The sequence below is a fragment of the Lycorma delicatula genome, chromosome 7, assembly GCF_047948215.1.
Source record: "Lycorma delicatula isolate Av1 chromosome 7, ASM4794821v1, whole genome shotgun sequence".
Lineage (NCBI taxonomy): Eukaryota > Metazoa > Arthropoda > Insecta > Hemiptera > Fulgoridae > Lycorma > Lycorma delicatula.
Window position 1 is genome coordinate 42,234,576 of NC_134461.1, and position 25,564 is coordinate 42,260,139.

General features: G+C 26.7%; 1 protein-coding gene across 3 annotated transcripts in view; it reads right to left on the bottom strand.

Moving 5' to 3' along the window:
* Prip (aquaporin prip) overlaps positions 1 to 25,230 on the bottom strand; it is a 169,789-nt gene extending 144,559 nt beyond the window's left edge. Inside the window, exon 1 of one of the 3 annotated variants that reach the window (XM_075371005.1) lies at positions 25,049 to 25,230. The gene's annotated coding sequence lies outside the window, so the exon portion shown is untranslated. The remainder of the gene's footprint in view (positions 1 to 25,048) is intronic. The other 2 variants (XM_075371003.1, XM_075371004.1) reach the window with 2 other exon arrangements.
* Positions 25,231 to 25,564: the final 334 nt, after the last annotated feature.

Sequence of the window (25,564 nt, forward strand, 5' to 3'; positions counted from 1 at the left end):
ATAAAAAAGTAGTGGAGAAAAACTATCGTTTGTAATTCATAATAATTAGAGTAGTGCATTATTTTTATTTAATGATTAACTTCTATTGAGCCATTTCATTTTATTAGGAATTTTTTAAAAAATAATTATTATTACACAATTGGAATTGATTAGTAGTTGCAATCAATATTATTATTATTATTACTGTAATTTTATGTAATATATTTTACTATTATTTAACTCCATTGTTACGATCTCGTAAGATAAAAAAATTCTATCGCTATATGAACTTGAATCGAATTAATTTTGCGTGTCCAAGGACATTCCGTTTTATCGCTTTTGTATCGTATACTCATTTATTTTCAGCTCGTTTTTTAAATATAAATATAGTAAAGATAACGTAATTACTTATATCGCTGTTTTTGTTGTTTTGTTTTCCATTAATTTCTTCGCTTACATTATCATGTACATTTATCTTAATCATATTGTTTCATTAATTCATTGCAGTAGATGTTCTTTTTACGAGGGCATCTAAAAATATAAACTTTTAGATGTATATTGTATTACACTCTTCAAATATTTAATGAAAGAAGTTGGGTGTAAATAATGCTTATTACACGAGGTTATAATTTTTTCAATAACATTTCATAATTAAAAATTCGGTTACTTTAAAAAATTGAAAACCGTTATTGAAAAAACATCCATTTTAGGGTGAGGGTAGAGAGAAAAGTTTAATTATTAGGCATTTAGTTGGGCATATTTAAAAAGAAAAAAAATTCTTGCGTTTATCATGTGCATCCTCTTCCGTTATAAAAAAATAATCAAAAAAAAGCAAGTCTTTAGTTTTTCTTCAGTTTTTTTTTTAAACATAAATGTCACTAATGAAATCAAATTGCATAAGAGTAACAGAATAAAAAAAAACACCAATAATTTTTACACGACTGCCCAAAAAGAAGTGTAATGTATTTAGGGTGTATGTATGTTTGTTCTACCGTAGCAGGTCATCTGCGGAAACTATTTAGATTTATGACCACACGTGTTGAATATATATTCAACGCAAATATATATTTGTGTATATATATGTATGTTTAAAAAAATTATACCACGACTATATATTAATAGTACATACAGAATTATCATCCGCACGCATTTTGATTATCCTATATTAAAAGCAATTTTTGTCAGCAATGTTTTTTTCGGTGGGGGGGGGGGGAGTTGGTAGTCGTGTTTTTTAATTTTTATATTTATAATAAAGCAAATTATTAACTTTCTAACTCACTGGAAAATGTAAATTTAACCTACTGAATGTAGGTAATTTAAAGAAAGCTTAAAAAAAGAACAATTTTTTTTATTCATGTTAATTTTTCTATTATTCTAATAATACATTTTAATTGTATTTTTTTTTTTAAATTTCATACGTTTTTTAATATCATTTTTTTCAAATTTTTAAAATCATATTTTGAAGAAAAAACGATACAGTGATAAAGTCGTAATAGATATTTGAAATATTCTTTCCATTTCACTAAATTTGTTTGTTTTTAGTTTGCTTAGATTGCAAATCGCTTCTCTTCCCTCCTCACAAAAAATAAGTTCGTATACAAAAATAAATATACTGATTTTCTAAAGACCATTTAATTTCGTTTTCTTATCTTCTAAACACACAAAAAACTTTTTTTTTTCAATTAATAAAAACTAATCTCTTTTTTCAATTATTATTATCATCAAACAATTTTTAAATTATTTTATAAAGATACTTCTGTAGTTATACTACATTTATATCTACAAAATCATTCATCCATAATATTAAGGTGTTTAAAATCTCACCTGATCTAATAATAAACAGTTTCAAACGTAACCATTCAATTTTTTAATAATTGATACAGTTGTTACTGTTTTCTCACATCAAACAAACACAATAACTGCTAAAATAGTAAATGTTGCTTCAATTTCATTTATCTTGTTCATTTTCTTTTGTTTAGTGACCCAAATTTTTAAATCATAATTTAAGCATGTCTGCATAAAAATAGGTTGTTGTGTATCTATGAATGCGTGATACTGAATCGTTTAAATTTTTTATCAACTTAAAATAGTTAAATATAAGTGTTTTTTATTATAAAATAGAACATATTTACAACAGTATTTATTCGTATTTAAAACTGTTTCTGATAATACTAAAAGTGATATACATTATCTTTGTGTTTCCTTTTCACTAGTTTATATAAAATTTTATGAATAAATATTATAAAAAAATTCAGTTTATTTCTGTACGTTCCTATTTATTTAACTTAAAATATGTTACGGGTTGTTTTGTTATCAGTCGTATAATATTGGCTAGAAACAGATATGGGAATAGTTTTGAAAATGTGTTTATTTTTGTTATACCTATTATCGCTTCACCTGTCATTCAAACGTTTTTATAAAATGTGGGTGGACCCTTCGATGTTTATCTTCCACCTTCACTAATATTTTAAATATACAAACACTCATTTTCTATGTAATTTATAATTTCAACAAATTAAAATTTCATAATTGTTTTCAAAATACAAAAATGTGCTCTTAAATCATTATTTGCGCTTATAAATATGAATCGTGTAGGCTGACATATCGTAAAATAAATTTTTAACTTTTTCATACGTTAATATTGATTTATGAACGAAAAACCTTTTCTAAAAACAATAGCTAATTATAAGAAAAAAAAATTAACCTTTATTATTGTAGATAACAAAATTAATATATTTTACCACCCATAACGTATTTTAAGTAAATACAAATTGAAGGAAAGTGAAATTTGTATAATCTATATATTTAAAAAATGTTAGTAAACGAACTAAAAAAATTTTTGTTTTTTTTCAATAACTAATTTAGTTACAGACTTGTGTGGAATCTTCAAACACTCGATCACGAACACAAACACTAAGCCGTAGATAACCAGAATGCATCGCCTACGCTCACGCAATTATTAGAGGCGTTATAAGGGAATATAGCTTTTCTCATACTCAACCTCTTCAGTAGCATTCAAATCAACTAATTAAGATACAGAATTCGTAGGGGTTTTGAAACACTTACCACGTCAAGCGCCATCATGTGGGCTTACATTGACTTCTATTTCTCAATCCAGACAAACGTTTGAGGGAACATACACGTTTCCTCATTCTTAAAAAATACGCTGAAACCTGATTAGCCGTCACGCATTTTCACTTTTAAAAGAAGGTAGCATTGTAATGTTGCTGCGAAATTTAAATCCAGTGAAGGGGTTATTGGATGGAACGAGCCTGATAGTCAGAAAAATAAATGTATGACGATACTTTTTGGACGTGAAAATGATATCAGGTGTGAATGTTGGACAATATGTTAGGTTTCAATTAACAACACATTTCAGGAATGGTCGACCTGAGACTGTGCAAGACTATGCTGCCCGTGCTGCGAAGCAGCACGGGTCCCTTGGTATTTATTTATAACATTTTATATACACTAGTGAATAGGAAACACAAAGATAGTGTTCATTATTATTAGCATTATTGCTATTTCTGGTAACAACATATTATTTTGGCATACAAGAAAGGGTTTTATAAAATATTTTTTGCAATTTTTAATAAATATACCGACCCATCTAAAAGATCTTTACACCAATTTGTCTCAAATAAAATTAAAATTTTTTTTACAAAAACAATATTTCTTCAAGATTTTAAACAATATTATAAATTAAAAAAAAGATGCTGAATTTCTTCATTTCCGTTTATCGTGTGTATAAATACTTGCTTAAATATTTTTCATTAGTCTTCAAAATTATTTATTTTTTTAATCGACATCGTTCTCGGATAAGTACAAGTAGTTTCATTATAAATTAAATTTAATCATTTATTAACAATTAAAATTATTAATATGTTAATTTTATTTTATAATTAATTGTGTACATTGTAACGCTCCACTGATCAATGTTTTATCATAGTCCTTTGATCCACACAAGCGAATTCTAGGTCAGTTCCTTTTTACCCTTGGAGTAACATATATACCCATTTTTGATCTGTATAATGGATTTATAATAATACATAGATCAGAATAAAATGTTTATTTATTTAATAATAAAATATTTTAAGTAAACTTTATTTAAAATTGTAAATATTTAATCTAGTCTAGCAAAAAAATCCATGAATGCTATATATATACTAAAAAAATGATCGATCATGTACAATCTCAAAAACTATTTTATATATATATATATATATATATATATATATATATATATATAGTAGAAGTTACTTTTCAAAACAACGATTCTTAATCCCATTGGTGCGATGGTTGAATATTTTACATGTGACACAGCCGTTCTTGCTCTTCATTAATCTACGAGGCTCGGCTGATAAATTTTGCACACTAACGTGCTACATGGAGACAAAAAGTACTATCGAGTTGGGCGTGGCAGCACATGATAGCTAAAATCCCTCTCTTAAACCTGCGATAATACGTTGAAATCCATTTACCGATTTGTGCTCAGAAGCAGTTACAAGAAGTAAAAATAAAGTAAAAAATGAATAAAGTAAAGTAAAGTAAGAAGTTAAATTTTGAAGTCGAGTACGAAAATATGTCAACACGGTTAAAACAGCGCGAACAGTGAACAAATTTTTAACAACAGAAAATGTGAATCCTAAGAATATTTTTCATCGCTTAAAAGCTGTTTACCTAGTGAACCTTTGACAATAGTACTGTGAATATATGGGCGTTGAAATTTCGCGAATGTGAAGCTGGTAAAGCGACAATTTAGGGCGCACCTCGCAGCGGACGACCAATTTCTGTGACTGACGAGAAACATCGAAAGGAGGTGGACGAGTTGCTTCAAAGTGACCGGTGAATCACCCAGCAACGCATCGCTATTCAGTTAAGCACATCTAAAGAACGAGTAAATCATATTATCGATCAAATAGGTTACCGTAAAATCTGTGCCCGATGGGTATCACGCAAACTCTCTGATTCTTTACAAGCTGAAGTTTGAGCCTATTCCGCATCCGCCATACTCGCCGAGTTTGGCTCCGTGCGACTTCCACTTCTTCCCCCATCTCAAGAGGGATCTCGAAGGTACTCATTACACTACCGACGATGAGGTGAAGGCAGGTGTGGCCACTTGGATCCGAGAAAGATCTCCAGAATTTTTCAGTGACGGAATGCAAAAACTTGTTACACGTTGGGAAAAGTGTATCAGTGTAAACGGGGGTTATATTGAAAAATAAATACTGCATTTGTAGCTAAGGTACTTTTATTCATTTTTTTATTTCATTCCAATATCTCTTTTCATTCCCATGCTACGCATACATGTGCAAAATTTATCAGCCGAGCCTCGTATATTGAAATCAGATTTTCTTTTGTGTTATTTATTTAACTGTTTTGATGCATCTCTCTGTTACTTTCAGTAATATGCCGATTTCTTAGTCTGATCTTGTTTTATTTATTTCAAACTTTTATTTCCTTTACAATTTATATCATCTGCATTTCCGTCTGTAATAAGCGCGCCCAGTCTCATCAGCCTTTCCTTCCATTTCAAGATTCGGCTTCAAAATTTATTTAAAAATTCTGTTTATTTCACATTCTAACACCGTCTTAATCTTTAATACTATGCAGCAACACTCTCTCCTTTCTTTTTCTGTTTAGCCTCCGGAACCACCGTAAGATATTTCTTCAGAGGATGAATGAGCATGATATGTATGAGTGTAGTCTTGTGCAGTCTCAATCTCGACCATTCTTGAGACGTGTGGTTAATTGAAACCCAACCACCAAAGAACACCGGTATCCACGATCTAGTATTCAAATCCGTGTAAAAATAACTGCTTTTACTAGGATTTGAACTTTAGCTCTCGACTTCGAAATCAGATTATTTGCGATGACGAGTTCACCACTAAACCAACCCGGTGAGTTGTGAGAGCAACACTGTAAACTACATATCATTACTGCTTTTTTTATGTCTCTGGGTTTGCTATTATTTATGGTTAGCTGCTGTTAAGGTATACATTCCGTAAAAATATTTTAATGAATTTCATTCCAGTTCTAAATTCTTGTTTAATATCAGCAGATTTCAGCTTTCTTTTTTTAGAGAATTTTTTTTACAACTTATTTATTTCGTTTTTCATTTATAATTTTATTATCTAAATAATAAAATTCTGCTACTTCTGTTATGCTGCTTCCCTACTTTAAATTTTTACTCTTCGTTATTCTTCTTTCTATTACATTTTTTTTTTTTTTTTGCTTTAAAATTTAATTTCTTCCCCAACAGATATGAATTTGTTTTGTTTTATTCGCAAAGTTTTAACAAAAAACAACATTATAGTTAGTGATTCGTATTATTTTTTTCTGGCCTGTCTTCATACTCAACTGTTTTTAATAATAAACTGGACAGTTTACTTTTTTCATTGTTTCATTCGTCTTTGTAACGCATTTTGCTTGCTATTCTAGCAACCTAATTCTTGAATGAAATTATAACCAAAACAATTGTCTGTATGAAATTAGCAAGTATAAAATTCTGATTATTCATAAATTTGCAATTTATATTAAACTTTTTACAAGGAGACTTCATTCGATTTTCTCATCATCTTAGTCAACTGGTATAAATGTAGTCATAAATATAAAGTTAAAAAATATACAGAAATTGTAAAACAGGGTGTCAGCTTGTAATTACGTACGTAAATAAACAAAAAGTTCCTAAAAGTATTTACACATATTTTAAATAAATTACAGTTAACTTTTATATCTGATCCGTTGTAGCATAAAAGAAGCTCGCAGTAGATGGTAGCAGGTACATCGTTTCGGTTGAAACAAAGAAAGAAAAATATAAAACCGGTTTTCTACGTAAAAGAAAGAGAACTGCAGTTGCAAATTGGTCTGCTAATGATAACCGGCCCGGCAGGATATTATCTTTTCTTTGTGATCTTTTACAATGAACATAGTACAACTACGACCAACGCTTACCTGTGTATGACTAAGGAAATGGAAGTGGCTGTTTTGAATAACAGAAATTGCTTCTTAAATTACACTTGTTCTAATCTAGTTTCATTTTTTATTTTATTTTTATATTTTTTAAATAAATTCCGGTACGTGTTGATCTCCTACAATCAATAATTTGAAATAATAATGTTAAGTATTAAGTTATTATTGTTTTTAATTTCGATTTAAAAAAATTTTATCCGTAAGGCCAGTTCTAAAGGGGATTTCCATTTGATTGTAATTCCATATTCACTTATAACTCTTTTTTCATAGTTTCATAGAAATCTGTGAAAGTATTTCCCAGAATTGTAAATATTTTTTTTCCATTTTACATCGTTTCACTATGTGAATTTTACAGCCAACCAAAACTCCTTTTCTCTTAAAAAAACCAATATTAAGCCATTCAAAAGAAAAACTGTTTTGATAAAAAGTAATTTATTCTTGTAATTATGTTTTAAAATATGATTAATTTAAACAGAATTTTCATTTCTCAACAATTATTTTTGTAGCATAATTATTTTTTTCTTATAAAAGCATTGAGTATATACTATCATCTAACGTCGCTGAAACTAATATAATTGCAGTTATGGCAATGTATTTTAAAAAAATCTAAGCAGCGCCTGGGAATTCCTTTGCTTTTATTAGCTGAAGATCCGCATTATCTGACCTTTGCTTAATTAAAATATCTCTTGTAAGGTTTTAATTTCCTTAAGTTTATTCATTTTTATTCTCTGTATATCTCTTATGTTTTTAATTTTGTTGTACAATGTCTTGAAAACCGGATCGCAATAAAATTTAGTTTATAATATAGTACAGAATTTTATAAATTCTTTTTTCAAAAGCTAAATAGTTTTTCATTCGAATGGAATTTATTACTTTTTTAATAGTAAATTAATTGTATATATACCTAGTTAAAACTAAATCTATTGTTTTAATTAAAAAAAAAATGCTAAAAACCAAAAACAACTGTTTTTGTTTATTCTTTCTGCTTTCTGTTTTTGTTTATTCTTTCTGCTTTTTAATTTTGATAAAATAAATAACAAAAGAAAACTAACAGTCTCTTAGATGGTTTTTCGCGCTCTAAATTGTATACATTATTTTATTATAACATCTTAAATAATTTTGAAATTTTAATACTATTTCTTTATAGTCCTATTGTTTAAAAAAATTTCTCTTTAGCACGACTAATTAACACTTCATTCCTTATTTATGATAGTCCCCAGCATATGGATTACGATACTACGGCGAGTTTTATTTAAATTATAGATTATTTCATCAGATTTTCTATAGTTCTGAAATTTATTCTGATTAGATTTAGGCAGAACAGTCATTAGAAATATATATACAATTTAACCCTAACGTACAATATTAAACAAGACATTTAGATCCGTATCATGGCAGTTCTGTCAATAATATCTTTTCGTAAAAAATAATGAAGTTGTATTTTTATTAACTTGGTAATAATAACTATGTATATAATTTTTACTTAGACACCGTTATATTAAATTACTGATAAGCACTAAATTTATAAAGGTAATAATATATTTATTAATTTTTCATCTAATTGTAGAAATACTGTTTTATTTCAGTGGAAATTTAGTTTTCTATGATTTATTTATTTTTCTGAATTCTTTTGTTAAATTACATTTACAAAGATTGAAGTGGAAAAAATTTCGAATTTGGTATAAATAACTGTAAACTTGAAAAATAAATGTTTCTTAATAAATTAAATCATTTAATTTGCTGAATCTTCTTAATTTGTAAGTAGAAAAAAAATTATTAAAAAAAGTTTACAAATACCAGCACAAAAATTATATTGATGGTAGTATTAAATATTTGGCGCAGTTTTAAGAAATTAATGGTCATTTTAATAACTCTTTTACAACATACTCGTACAACCGAGTTAATAAATATAAATAACGAAGATTTCATTTACGGTAATAAATCTAAATTCTACACCAATGAAATTTCATTTTATTTTTTAAAAAATCCTCCTTTTACATTATTAACATAGTATGGATTTTAGAATAACATTACGCAAATTAGGTTGCGTGTCACGTAGCTACATCGCCATGCAAAGGAAGGAATTTTACTCGAACTATAATATCAAAATAAAAGGTCTTTATTATTCTGTATGTTTCTTGTTATAGTATTTTAAAGTTTATTTTTTATTTTAAAAAAAGTCTGTTTTTAAACCGCTGTTGAAAAATAGTGGTTTTGTTTACTATAGTTTTTATGAAATAATTTTCAAATGTTTTTTCTTGACTATTCAGAATTAAATAATTGTGTTTATGTACTAGTATTAAAAAAGATTTAATCTAAAATTGAATATATCTTAAGCTTTAATATAAAACGGGTTTTTTTATGTTTATAATTAAAAATTATATATTTTGAAAAAGCTTTCATTCCAATTGTCTTTTTTTAAAGAGTGTAAAGGCAACAATATTAATTTTGCGGTCTTTGTCAAGGTCATCTCTATCGTTATCTTTATCTTTCATTCGTTTTTTTTAATATTACTTTAACCAGATTCTTGTTCTGCTCAAAAATTAAGAACAACTTTTGTCTTAATCTTTATAATTAAAGACAAAAGAAGTCAGAAGATTTTAATACAGTACTCAAGATAAGAAGATGTGAAATGATATTACAATTGTTCAAAATGTTACTTTTAATATATGTTAACGTCATTCCTCAACCTTCGTTAAAAAAAAAAAAAATAAATCGTACAGTTCAGTATCTTTTTATTCAACTGGTAATAAATATAAAAGTATGGTCTGAAATTTGCTCATATATAAACCGAAGGTTTGGAATCTAGTCAAACTTATTAAATCGATGTCCGCAGACATCTAAAGAACACCTGTCTTCGGGTATTTTTAGACTTTTAAATCCACCTGGATCTCCAGATCAGAATTTGTTGTTAAATTAACGTGGAAAATTGATGACCGGAAATCATAATTGAATCGGTAGTGTTGAAAAAAAAACTCGTTCAGCTGATCTTCAAACTGTTAACCTCACCAGCAAACGCAAGATAAATGTAAATAATAATTCAAGATGTCCGAATTATTTATGTTTTCGCCAATCTGACACATTGAAATTTCTTGTTATAACAAATAAAATGTTGAACATCTTTAAAATTATTGGCTGAATTAAAAAAAAAGTGTTGTTCAACGAGTTTTTTTTATTCGTAAAATATGAATCGATTAAAAGTTATTAAAAATTAGAATTGATATTAAAATTCTCTTGAAAATGGTTTTCAACAATTCTGGAGTTTTCTTTTCCCCTTGAAACACAACATATTTGATTTGAAATACTTCGTTTTTACTTTCCCGTCTAGCGCTACAGCAGAGCTAAAGCTTTAGAATGGAAAGTATTATAATCGTCCAGTTTGGAAATATGCGGTTTTCACCGGATCTTGACGTTCTGATATCTAAAGAACCCAAAAAAAACCGGTTGGAAATTTTCCGGATGTTATTGTTTGTAAGTTTGTGTGTGTGTGTTCGGTGTTGGCCTCTAAGTCACCTCATATCTCCAGACTTGGTCAGATTACTTCTATATATGGCGCATTGATGCCATTAAATTTTCAACTTGAGACTGTGGAGCAAGGACCCTCATTATATCTATATTTCTCCTAATTAAGGACTTATTAAGGACAATTAAAACATAACCATATTTGCCAAAAAACCTATGCAAAATTGTACCCCCGCCCCAAAAAAGATTGTTTTAATCGTCTTATGTTGTGACGTCACAGATGAGCGGTAGAATTAAATAAATGAATAATATTTAAAGTGTGAAAAAATTAGTCGGGCTGGCTGGATCTCGAACTAGATCGCCCGGGTGACTAGATACCTGGTGCGTTAAGATTCGCGGCTATACCAGTCTACCGATCGTACAAGCGAAATTTGTTTTATGTAAGTTGTGAAATTATATTATTTTAGTTAGTACCGACCACCGCCGCTAGTGTCGCCACTAAAATATGAATTAAATACGGTATGCGCGCGCGCTTTAGATAGAATCATTGAATTAAATAAACGAAAAAATATGATGTTTAAATAAAATGATAAATATTTTTAATTAGGTTGTGTTTGTAAGCCGCGCATCCAGAAACATCTGCGTTTGTCAACATTTTTTGTAAATATTTTTAGTAGAGATTAGAGTGGTACTGATATACTGTAAGATAACTTTTGATTTCAGCTTGGACTGCTCACAAAATAAATTTATTATATATATTTTTATTACTTTTATTTTATAAATATAGGTTTTTCTTTCGGATATAATTTTAGATTTTTATATTATTATGTGAAAAGGGATCTTGAGCGTTAAATTAAATTATTTTATTGATAAAATTACGAATATCTTTTTCATTATCTACTACGTTTACTCCATAATATGTATCTTTTTTATATACTTTCTTTGTATTAGTCAAATATTTTACATATATAATTTACTGAAACTAAGAATCGTTTAAAAAGTAGACTTAACACTCGACCTACTTTTCAATTTTATCTGTACATCACTCATTCTGATTCCATTCACTAAGTCTTATTTTGTTTATGCTACTTAGTTTTTCTTTCTCATGACAACTTGAAAGTTCCTATTAACATATTAACTAATCACTTGTCTTTTGTAATAAATTGTATGATTTATTTAACTTTTATTTTTAAAAAAATGAAGTCGAGCCATAATTAGTCATTCAAATTTATTAATATCTTTTTAAATTATGAGATTACAAAATCGGTTAAATTAGTCTTACTTATTACGTTTATTTTCGACAATACTAAAATTAGCTTGTTGAATTTTAATGAGATTATTCATAGATCTATGTTTTCCGTTTCAGCTTTTGCGGCTTCTTAACTTTACACTTAGTCTTAAAGTCACCGCGACTTGAAGATGTAAATAAGAAATTATTGGCATGGAAATTATTTTGTTCTTATTATTTCATAAATTTTATAATTTTTCTAGTATTTTTAGAATAATTTTATATTTTATTACCGTTTTTAGTTTTCTCCCATCTTTGTAGGTTTCAATACATGAACTAATTCTCAGCTACTAATTTTCTGTCAGCCACTTTATAAACTCGTTAACACTGACTTGAAACAATATTTGTACATCAATCAAATTTTTAAAAACTTATATAAATAATAATTTTAAAATGATAAAATATATGTATGTTTTTCCTTTCTATATTAGTGATTTATCCGTAAATGTTTTTAGGATAAAATAAAAAAATTTTTATCAAACTCGAAATTTTTGCTAGATAGTAGTTATACCTTTATTTGAAAATAAAAACCCAAACAATTCAAAGAAAAATCTACGGAATAAAAAAATATAATTGAATAAAAGCGGGAGGCATTTAATTGAACCCAAATTAATTTTTTTATTATGTATGTTCAAGCCGTACTCTTCATCAAATAGACTGATGATTATTTTTTTAATTGTGAAAAAATTCCTCTGATGGTGGTCCCTTTGTAACTTTTTATCAAATAACTTTAGTGACTGATCTTTTTAACAAAAAAAAAAAAGTAATAATAATAAATAGATTGTCTAGAAATACTACTGTTTAAAAATATTATTCATTTTTGGATTTTTATAACGTAATTTTGGTGCAGCGGGTAGGATTTTTTTGATAGTCTAAGATCAACATTCGGGTTCGATCTCCGGCAAGCTTCTGGCCTTATTCATCCATCATTTAAACCCATGTCGTACTTCTTGTTAAAGTAAAATAGTTGTGTAACACAATCGAAGTTATAACATTACAACCTATAGTTATTTTCCAAAGTAATACGTATTCTGCATCAACAGAAAGCATTAGCAAACACTCGTAATTCAGCAGTCTGTGTCAGTTGTTTTGTGTAATCTTTTGTTTACATAGAGGATTTTCTGGCTTTAGGCATTTTTGTAGTGTTTTTTTTTTTTTTTGTAAACGATATCTTTTCATACGGTCAGAGCAGTTTTTTATTTATAAGCTTTTAATGTTTAAATTAAATAAAAAATTCATTGTTAAATAAAATCAATATTGTTAATAAAATCAATTTCAAAAAATCGTCCAAAAAATTAAAAAAATTGTTCAATTGTTCATTAAATTCCATCTTTTAAAAATTAACATTAAATTTAGGGGTACTAGAATTTTGGTGGTTGCTTTTAATTTATGGTGCCTACTTAAAAATGTAAGAACTTAAATATGTTTTAAACAGTATTATCATTTATTGTATAGGATGTTTTTTTTTTAATCGGGTTTCTTTTTGTTTTAACTTTTGTTTGTATTTTTTTTTTTTGGTATTTCAAACGAGACGGTGGTAAGAAATTTTTTATCGTTTGGATCGCTTTTTGAGAAAATCTTAGGACTGTAAACATTAAATAAATAATATAATTGGTTATTTATGTTATCGAGAGGGGGGTGGTAGAATAGTTCCTATTAAATAATTTTCTTTATGATAATTATTTTTACGTATATTTTTCTAACATATTGATAAACTTTTCGTAGTAAAATAATTATATAAACAGTTTTCCTCATTCTATTATCGTAAAGTACAGTAAAAATCACTGTCTTTCTAATTAAGTTTAATTATTACATTTCTATGTTTCCTTTTTTTTTATCATTAGCTTAAAGAAGTTATTGAATACATTTACTTGAAGAAAATGAATTTTGTTTAGATTCAATAGCATTATTAAAACAAAGCATGCATTACTAATGAAGTAATACGACTTGTTTTAACTATTTACTACACTACCATTACAGAATTTGAATAGCGCATATATTTTAAATATTACTTATAATAAGCAAAGTTAAAGAATATATTTTAACTTATTTCATGGATTTCTTTATTATTACCATCATTTTTATTGTTAAGAAATCATTATAAATATTAAATTTCATTATCCATATTCATATCACATATATTTATATTTAAAAATAAATAGATAAATAAAAGTATATCAAAAGAGAATACAAAATAGTGAGTAGGCGATATCTATTTATATTACTATATATATATTTCTTTTATTGTTAGCTATTAATAGTAATAATAGTATTAATAATGTCTGTAATAAAATATATAAGCCTACGCTTTTTTAATATTAACTATTTCATAGTTTGAAAGATTGATTAATGATAAATTGAATGGTTTTGTATGTTTAATTTACATAAGCTTTTTTATTTTTGGGTGTATTAAGTATATTTTTATTTATAAATTCTACAATGAATTGGAATATTATGGTACTTCAAAAACATTTTTAATTATAAGTAGTTAAATTTTCCTCTTAAAACGTAATATAAAATAATATTTTCACCTTTTTTATATCTATCTCCCTAAATCATTTTTTTATCTTTAAATTTGATACGAATTTTGTCTAACAGATTAATCAACGTACTTAAATCGTTTGTGTTTCTATTTTTGAACGTAATAATTATCTTAAACGGTTATAAAGTTCATTTAAATACTTTTAAAATAAAGAATAATTATTGATAACCAGAATTTTCATCTGTAATAATTATTTATTCTAACTAATAAAACTGGATTGTTTTATAATAACCTGGCTTGTATATATGTAAACTTAAACAAGTATTTTTAATCCTGATTTTATAATAAAAGAAAAATTAAGTATATTACTAATTAAGTAGAAGGTAGAAGGCAAAACGAGTTCATTGATCTGTGTGTGTACTAAGATAATTAATTTTAATTAAAAAGACAAGATGATATTTTCAAGTATATAAAATTTGTATTATTGGAGATAAATTAGGAAAATTAAAATAAAAAGAATAAAATATTTACAGCTGGGCCTGATGAGGCAATTTTCTTTTCAAGAATTAATAGAATAAAAAATAGTGTCAAAATTCGAAGAAGAATATAATATTGTGTTTTATTGTTCTTATAATAGATTGTATAATAAATTTCCAGGAAGAGAAAATGGAAAAGGAAAAGAAAAAAGGAGACATTTACAGATAAGGTGATAGATCATCTGGAAGGGAATAAAAATTATCAAGCGATAAAAAAGATATTTTCTACTGAAATTAAATAGACATATCTGTTTTCAGAGATCTATCTAAAATAATATTATCTTAAAATTGTTATTGCTGACAATTAATTATCATTTTGTTTATTTGGTTATGCTAATGTTTGAATTTGATTTATGCTGGTGCGTTATCTTTATTTATGTATTTGTTTGTTTTTATTATTTTATTTTTGACATATTTGTAGTATCTGGAAAATTTTAATTCGGTCCTGGACTATAGTTTATTTATTATTATAATATCAACTGTATTCATTTAAGGAAAATTAAAACATTTGCGATTTCATTCTTAATCCTTAGTTTTATAACATAAATACATCTTTAAATAGTGTATTCTACTGCGATAAATAAAAAAACTATTAAAAACATTATATTTTTATTACTTATTTAAGTGTCTCACTTTAGATGTATGGTTTTAAGGATACATGTTAAACTTTCTCTTAATTTTATAAGGAAGTAAAAAAAATAATTCCTCCTATTTACGTAAATTTTTTTGTTTCGGAATGGAAACATTATATGTATAATGTCTCGTAAAATTGTTATTGCTCATTTACTAATTGAAATTTAAAAAAAAGTACTAATGCTGTAGATATGGACTCAGACGTTTTATACATTATATTTTAATTGTAAATAAAATAACAACTTTGTTAATGTAAAAGTAGATTTTAGTATTTTTCATTATTTTACAGGAAACGCAATTTCTCACTCACACTCCCTCTATCACTCTCTCTCTCTCTCTCTCTCTCTCTCTCTCTCTATCTTTCTTTCTATCTATCTATCTATCTATCTATCTCTATCTACCTGTGAGAGTAATGAAATATATCAGTTGTAATAAATGTTATAAATCGCAAATCTTCTTTCGGTTCTAAATCCAGTAATATGATCAAGGGTTAGCTTATCTTAAATCGTTCCCCACTCACTCTTTTTTATCATACACACTTTTATTTCAGTATAAATTTTTTCTTCAAAGACTGAAGGAAAACCAAAGAAAATATCTTTTGTTAACTACTTTTAACCATACTCAACTTTAATCCCGTGTATAACTATGAATAATAAGTAATATTAGCAATGCATTTTTTTCATTCCTGTTGCAAAATTTGAATGTTTATTGACCAACATTTTTCTAATTATTTTCTAAAGTGTAGTAATCCATTAGAGATGATTGTTAAAAAAAAAATATATATATATATATATATAAGTAAAATGGACACATTTGTTGGTGCGGAACGTACTCGCTATGCGTTTTGGTTTTACGAGTTGCAGTCAATACCTGCAGGACAACGTAATTTTCGTACAGCTTACGTACGTTTGTATACTAGCTTTCCTAGTATACAAACAATTTACTCTTAGTACCAAACCTTCATCGAGGCAGGTTGTTCATCTTACAGACAGAACGACCCGTTCTTCTTCCATGAGACATCCGTAAATGGTATCGTTTATCTGGACATGCTTTAAAATTTTCTAATTCCTCAGTTAGACGATGATGACCAAGGTGGGACGCCATTACTATCAGAAAGATAAGGCATCACCTCACTACCGCCTAAAAATCCGAGATTTTCTTGATACTCGATTCCCAGGTCGGTGGATTGGTTGTGAAGATCGAATTGCACAGCCATCTCACTCCTTAGATTTACTCTTCTAGATTTTTTCTTGTGGTATTTCATTAAAGATCGGGTTCATCTTGTTGATGAGGTAAAACTTCGAAATAACACCACAACTGCAGAGGTAACGCCCGACTTTCCGGCTACAGTCTAGAATGAAATCGACTTCAGTTGGGATGTATGTCGCATTACAAATGGAAGCCACATCCAATCAAAGTAAATATTGGTTGACAAATTTGTTGTGTTTTTCTATGAAATGAGGTCTCAACCGAATCTGTAAGTTATCTCAATAAATGTTTATGTGCTTATAATATGGTGAAGTTCTTTTGGAATTATGTTTACACTTTTATATGCCAAGTAACTGTAATTTTACTAAAAATTATTTCGTCGAGATTAATTGATATTTATAATTAAAAATGTAATTAAAGATTTGGCTAAAAATGCTTCCAATTTTTTCTCAACATCTTGATATTTATATCTTCTTGGCAAATCCATATAAAATTATTTGAATATCTAAAAATAATAATTTTTTATGAAGTAGACGACTAGAAAAATTGTAAAATAATTTTCTTTTGTAAAAATTGGGCATGAGTAAAAAGTAGTTTATTAATGGGATAGCTAACAGGTAATGTTTTAAGAATAATTTTAGATGTGCATAAATTCGAGTAATTTTAAAAAGTTAGCTACATTCGATAATTTTTCTTTTAAAGTCACAAAAGGGTACATTTTCGGTTTTTTTATAGATAAATATCAGTAATAAAATAAAACTGCAGAGATTAATAGAAAATGATTTGTGATAAAATATGATTAACAACGATTTTTCCCCGTTATTACGAAACGGGTGATTAACATTCAAACTCATCCAAAACGATAGTGCAAATACAAAATGTAAATTCAATGAAAGCTAAATTTTCGTAGTTTTAATACAATTTTTTTAAATAAATATCCCAAATAAAAAATTCATTCAGATTTTTTTTAAATTTCTATAACTAAATGTTTTTATACAGACTGAGATAGGCGTTAATTTCTCTTATCGCTTAGATATCCAAACTAAGATAATATGTCATATATTTTGATTTGTGGTTATTTTTAACAGTTATTATTATCTTTATTTAGAATATTATTATTTTATGCGTAATAAAGTTGTTTACGTTTATAAATTTATAAAACGGAAATTTTATGAAATGTCTTATTCTTTCGTAACTACGGATATTATTCGGTTTACAGTTGTCTAGTGATGAGTGATGTAATATGTGAAGTATTGCAAATCTAATGGGGATTTTAACCCCGACAGCAACGTCCGAAAGAGTGGTGGGCTATTTATGTAAAATTATACGTTTGTTAATAATTTAATCATTTATTTAAAGAAATATAATGATTCAATTTACATGTTTCTTTTGTCTAATTTTTATCGATTTCTTATTTATACTAAAAGTAGATTTATTTTTAATTAATTTTTAGGCGTAATCTTATTACAAAATCCTATACTTTTTTATTTTTGAAATTTGTTTAAACTTTGAAAACATTTTTAACCACATAGTGAGTTTTAATTTTTTTGTTTTGTTAATAGTTCATCAAATTGTCATAATTTCAATTTTGTGGAATAACAAGGGTACAAGAAAAATATAAATAAACCAGTATTTTTTTAAAAATAATTAATTCCTACTGTAGTAATAAAAAAATATGCTGCAGAAAAAAGCATAAAAATTGAATCGCCAAATTTTGCTGATGATTTTGAAATTTGGAATATGTCATAAAATCATTTGATTAGAGCGTATCACTTACAAGAAATAATACAGACTTAATATAATTATGTTGTCTATAATAATACCATTCGTGTATAAGAAGAAAGACGTTAGCATAACTAGCGAATGGAATCCAGTTTTCATGATACCTTGGGGGCACTATTATTAACAGAACCCCTTTCGCAAATAACTAATGATTAAAAAAAGTGCAACATATGGTTTATTTATTTCATAATTAAATCAAGGAATGAGAAATTTGCTTCCTAAATCTTAAATCATGATATCTTATCTGTGTATCCGTCACGGTTGTCTAGTGTATTCGATTTTTTAATCTTATCTTATCAGTAAATGATACTACGAGATGTAAAGAGTGTTTCGGGACATATTAACCGAACTTCGGGAATTGATTCAGGATACAAAGTTGAGCAAAAATGTTCATAAACGACATTAATCGTTTACGACGGTTAACGACATAAATCCTACTTTGCTTAATTTTCCTTCTGGGCGTCATTTTGTGATTTTCAACAAAAAAATTATTTCTCAGGGTCAAGTAAACCTACTTTAATTAAATTTGGCAAATCTGAGATTAGTTTCTTCTTCTACCTAATAAAAAATTTTGTAAACTTCTTTAAAAATTTCAAAATTACGACCATCGTAATTTTTTAATCTTCAGTATCTTTGTGATTATTTGTTTGATCAAAGTTTTACTTCTACGAAATTTATTAAGCATTTTATTTTGAACAAAATGACACCTCATTTGTAAACATCTGTTGACAAACGATTGAGTTATTGCAAACAATTAACCCGGGAGTACGCTTGCGTACCATAATGCAAGATGATCATTTTTATTGCTTTACTATTATTATTTATTATTAATAATAGTGGAGGAGATAAAAAAGGGAAAGAATTATCGGCTTGCATTACGGTGCGCAAGCGTACCGTAACATATAAAATCACGGATGGTTTGTATAGGAAAGGAACATTTTTAGTTGAACACATTACATTAAAGGACTGTTAATTTTCGTTTTCAAAAACTTAATCGCAAAGGGAAATTCTGCAAAAATAAGAGGAAACCCCCAAAATTATTCTTCTTTAAGAGTTATTGAAATTTTCACTGGTACTGGAAATATGAAATTATAAAAAAAGGACTTAACGAAAGTATAGTTTGCGAATTTTTTATTTAATTATAGCTTTCATTATAGTTACTCTCTGATGGTATAGGATCCTCATTCGACTCCAGTTTAAAGTATACTAACTTTAAATAAAATTATTTAACAATCGCATTACTCATAGCCTGAAGCTGGAAAAATCAAATGACCATTCTTTAGTTGGCTTTACAACCTATTATGTGGGTGTACGATCAAAAGATGATGAAATAATAAAAAATAGACTGATGTATATGTTTGAAACTATTTCGTTTTAAAATTCAATTAAAAAACATTTATCACAAACAATTATAGTTGTTTGTTGATTTTATACGATTGTATTTATACCTATAAAAGCCAAGGTTACGCTCATTGTAGTGTATGTGTAAACAATATATTGTGAGTAGTGTGTGCGCGCGTGGTGGTATTTGTTTTACAATAGTCTCTTAATTCAAGTATTAAGTTATAAAATGGCATCATTATTTCTACACGTATGAGAGATAATGAACAGTAGTGCAAATTCTACGTCATACTCGTCTTTTATTCGTCTTTAGATGTATTCAAATCGCCGGCCTCCGTGGCGCGAGTTGTAGTCTCTTGTCCTTTTATCTGGAGGTCCCGGATTCGTATCCTTAATTAGTATCGTATCGTAAAAAATCGTAATTACTTATCGATGATTTCGTGGTCATCTTTTGTGCCAAAATAAAATATTATCAAAATCATGTAATTTGTAAGCTGAATATTTTTCTCCCTAGAATGACCCCTCTAATTTTTCAAGTTTTTGGACATAATATGAACTATTAAGTTTTCAGTATATTATTATATAATTTTCCTTGGAAAATTTTACTATTGATATATGATGAAAACATTAGTTTCTCATGAAGATGGTTGATTGCTCAAGGCTAGGGCTAACGAATTATATTTAAACGCTTAGGACTTCTCGCCGCTCCAACTTACCAGTAAATGAATTCTGTATTAGGTTAATGTAACAAGCTGCAGATATACTATTATACGAACAAGGATCGCGTCTGATTATGAAATTCAAATCGGTTTAACGATTGGGGTCATCAAAAATTAATTTCAATCAGTCTTTGTACCTTTGTTTCTTTTTCTCTTAAGGATTATCAAAATCTTAATAAGTATCACATACGATATTCATTAATATTTTTAAAATTGTCCATAAAATAATATTAGCAAGAGCATAATCAAATTAAATTTGCCTAAAAAGACTCAACAGTCTTGAAATTCATTCTTAGAATTGGATATCTATAACACAAACGCAGAAAAAGTAAAGTAAACCATAAAAATAAGAGGAAACTTAAAAATAAACTCATAGATAAATGGAAAGAAAAATAAAGCGCAGGCGTACGAAATGAATACGGAAATTTAATTTTAATATTTAATTCTTGCTTGATTACTTTTAATAATATTAAAAAAATTTTTTTAATGATTACGTGAAAGTTTAAGAGAAGGATTTAAAAATATGGTTTTGTACGTTGCAATAAGTATATAAAAATTAGTTTGAACTAATTTTTGCGAAATTCTTTTCTAAATTTTGTGGTGTAGTTTAGGCTACACTAATAATAATTGCATCTAATTATCAACTATAAGACTAGTATGACCTTCATCAATACGTTCATCTGTTGTTATGCACAGCCTATGATACGTTGCAATAATAATAAAATTGATCATAAGTTATGAAAGTATGACCAGTTTCATCTATTTCAAATACATCCATTATAAATTAGATACGGTAGATCAGTTAAAAAACAGTTTTACTGTTATAATTGTATTATTTTCTGGCTTTAGAATCAACGGGATGATGCCCAATTACAGTTTTATAATTCAAGTTGAATTTGTTTGAGTATGAAAAATTCAAAGCCTGATTGGGATAAGAATCCAGAACCTTCCGAGTGATATATATGTATTTCAGATTCAGATATACGCAACTAATCCGCCACGGAAGCTCGACGTATCTTAATATAAACATAGTATGTTTATCTTAAATACAATACTTTTATACGATTTTTTGAACAATGTACATATTTATTTTTTTGGGTTAGAATCCTACTTTACGGGAATTTTTAATTTGCTAAAACAAACGTGAAACTAGCAAAAAAAAATTATTAAGATTAAGAATTGAAATGAGTTTCCATTTGACGCTGTACAATCTTTTTCATTGGAGTTTTATATTTACCAGGATTCTGAAAAAGGTGAGCTTTACAGAATGCTACACTCGTATAAATTGCTGGATACAACCACTGCAGTCTACGATTGCGCAGAATATCGATAGCAGTCAAGGCCACGGAACAATTAGACTTGGTGGGGATCAGTACTTAAATGTTTACTATGTAATCGAAATAGGAGTAATACGTGTCACAATTGGTTGTTAATCTGACATGAATATATTTAGAGAAACATTTTTTACGAATGATATTAAATAGTATAAGCTGGAAAAATTTAATTTATATTGTAACATATATATATACATACACAGTGACTCAGGAAAGTGTAAAAAACTCTCCGTACATGTTCTACTGGTTAAAATAAAGAAGGAAGTTCATATAAACATAAATTTGGAAAGGCTTTGTTAGCGCGTGTCAGCTGGCGAAAGAATTCGCTCTGATTCTACACCTTTGGTAAAATTAAGCCAGACTTTAATTCTTGGGACCCAAGTTAAAGTGTAAATGAAAAATTGAAAAAATAGATCCCAGAATTCTATTATTAAAAGTTTTGAGAAATCTCGGGTAAAAGATTAAAGATTGGGGTCGTAAAACACACTATTTTATGTTTTGCATAAGATAACTTTGTTAAATGGGTAATAAACACATCAAAATCTTAAATTAAATTTGCAGAGAATTTAATTCTCTAAAAGTACATATAAAATCTATTGTTTATAAGTAAATCTAATATTCTTCATTCACCTTAAGTTATTTGCAGTACTGCATTTCTATTATCAATACAACTGCTGAAAATATTATTTTAAATTTATATTTAAAATAAAATTATTAAATATATTTTAAATATTATTTTAAATTATGATAAAAATAACCTTTAAAAAATAAAGAAGTAAATACTTATCTTAAATTCGTTTATTTAAAATATGTTAAATGAAAATAGTTCTAAAGCAGTTTGTAAATAAATCTTTATTTTTTAAGCTACATATATATCATTTTTTCTCCGTTTTGTTGACAAATTGTTAGTAGATCATTTGAATCCAGGAATATATTATCTATTTATAATTTTTATTTATTGTTAAGGTTGATTTTTAAGTTTATTGAAATTTTTCATAATATAAAAATCTGTCATATTTCAGATTAGAGTATTTTAGACTGTAGTAAAAGAAATATATCGTTATTAAATTTCAAGGACTCTTGACACATTTTGAAGGATAAGTTTTATTGGAAATACATTATTAAGCTTTTTTCTTTATATTTAGTAATGAATATGTATTTTTACACTTAGTTGAATGCTTCACATATTTATTAATTTATTTATTATGTTAGTTACTATTCAATTTTTTTTTTTAATAAATATTTTCATTATTTCCCTTTAGAAAACTTTTATACTCTTTTTCTTTCTGATCTGGACTGCAGATGGTTTTATAAAATATTACGTAATAAAAAAACATTTAGATTATTAAAACTCTATCATTTTTTTCTCTTTTTAGATTTAATTTTTTCGCTATAAATATCTTTTAATGCTGTTTGAAATATTATTTAGCGTTTACGTTACGTTCAAGAATAAATATTTTTAATAAAAAAATTTATTTACAATAAATTAATTCATCTAATGATTGTAGAAGACCTGACACAAGATAAAGTCGCCTCTAAAATGGTATTGATATTATCAAGCATAATATACATCTCATGCCAGGCTTTTAAGGAAATTAAAGAATAAAATAATTTTCTGTAGATGGTGTATTACTGTTATATATTGGGATGGCACGCCACCGAAATACAGGAGGTATTCAAATTGAAATCACCTTTATTTATAAATGGTACATTCTGTTTACTACAGGTAGTAGCCGTACAATGATGATAATTACTAAAGTATATTTTGATAAAATTGATTTCTGTTGATGGAAATTATTATTTTTTTTTTTTAGTATTTAATTAATTTTACTCGTAATCAAATCTAGTTGAGGTAACGGAACCAAATTTCGTTAAAGTTTTGTAAGCGTCAGACCGTCCATGAACACTATGAACTGATTTTTTTTATGAAATGCCTTATGGATTCGAGGATGCTAAAGATTCATAGATAACAAAAATCATTGCTTCAAAATTTTGCATTCTTATGTAAATTTACTTTTTTACGCTTTGCGAGAAAAAAGAAAGAGAGAGAATAAAAATAATAAAATTCAAGTATTTATAATTATTCTAGTGTATTTTTTTAAACTAAAGAAGTAAGTATTCATCATCATCATTTTAAGTGTGCTTATTTAAAAAAATTATTATCTTTAATTTTAGATAAATTCTTATTTTCTTATTATTAATAAAAACAAAAAAAAAAAAAAAACTATAATTCATCGATGGAAACTAAGGCTTTTGCATGAGGATGGAATTTTTGTCTGAACCGAGAATCTCACAGATTATTTGTATTTAATAATTGTTTTTTTCTTATAACCAGTTAAAAATATCTGTAAAGTCCGTACGGAGTAATATCTAGAATTTATCTCTAATTTTATATTTTTCTAGGAAACTTTTGAAATAGTTATCAGAGCCAAACCTTTGTTAATTCATAAAATTTTATGTAGCGTAAATATATTTGTAAGCATTTCATCACAAAAAAAAAATTAAAATCTGAAACAATTATTCTTTTAACAATATAATTCTTTTCAATTCAAAGATGAAAAATATTACGACCCAGTTTCATATAATTATATATGAAGAATTCTGTGGTAATTAAGAGCTGGATTAGTTTTAAAAGAATATTAATTTTTGTGATATTTAACAAAAATGTTTAACTTTTTATTGTTTACATTCAGTGTAATATTTCTAATATCTGAAGAAAAAAAAATATATATATTTATAATTTAAAACATATTTAACACATATTATATTTAAAACATATTTATAAATTAAAACATATTTATATTTAAAAAAAAAATAAAACTGAGAAAAATGGATTTTAATGTTTTGTAGGACATTTAGTTATTTATATAATAAAACAAAACTAATTTTAATTATTAAAATGATTAATTATTTAATTAAAATTTTAAATTAATATTATTTTTAAACTGTTATTAATGTTAGGGTATAAACGTTAAAAAGATAAACAGTTTTAAAATATTACTATTGTAGAACATTTTTTTTTTAACAATTGTAATAAATGGTTTTAAAATATTTTAATAATTTTAAAAAAAAAATTTTAATAATTAAAAAAACCAATATTTTTAATAAGATGCTTTGAAGCCTTAAAGATGAAAACTGTAAATCAAAATTATTTTTTAATAAAAAAGTTACTCGTATGACGATTTAATATTTAAAAAATAAAACGAACTAATTTTTCTTAATGTAAATTCTATTTACTTTATTAACTTTAAGTTAAATAATCACATCTTATACATGAAGCAACCTGTTGATTTTTATAAACATTTACTTACCTTGTGTTTGTTAATGGAGTGTTGAATGTAGGGTAGATATTTGTCTATAGACGAATATGTAGGGAAGACAGTTGTAACACAGTCGACGGCACAAGAGTAACTGAAACTCCCGAAGTGTGAGCGTCACCAGTCCGCGTCCGACGCTTTGCCTTGTCGAGCGTTCAACCGTACAACGTTACTCCGAACAACTTCCTACTCACCCTATAATTTCTACGAAAAATTGTACTGCTACCTATATATGTTAACTTGTTATAATACAATTAATTACGCGTATATAATGTTCTTTTTTTATATTAAAAAAAAATTGTCTATAGACATTCTCCTTTTACAGGGGGATTCCATTGATTCATTTTATTCTTAGTATTTTACTACTGCTTCTTTTTAGTGGTGAATTTTTTGCTGAAGTGATAAAGTAACGTTACCAAGAACAGTAAATTAAAACAATGTACGTAAAACATTCTTTAGGATGGAAAATTTATCCAGATATTGGTAAATTGTTTATTTTGTGTGTATTTA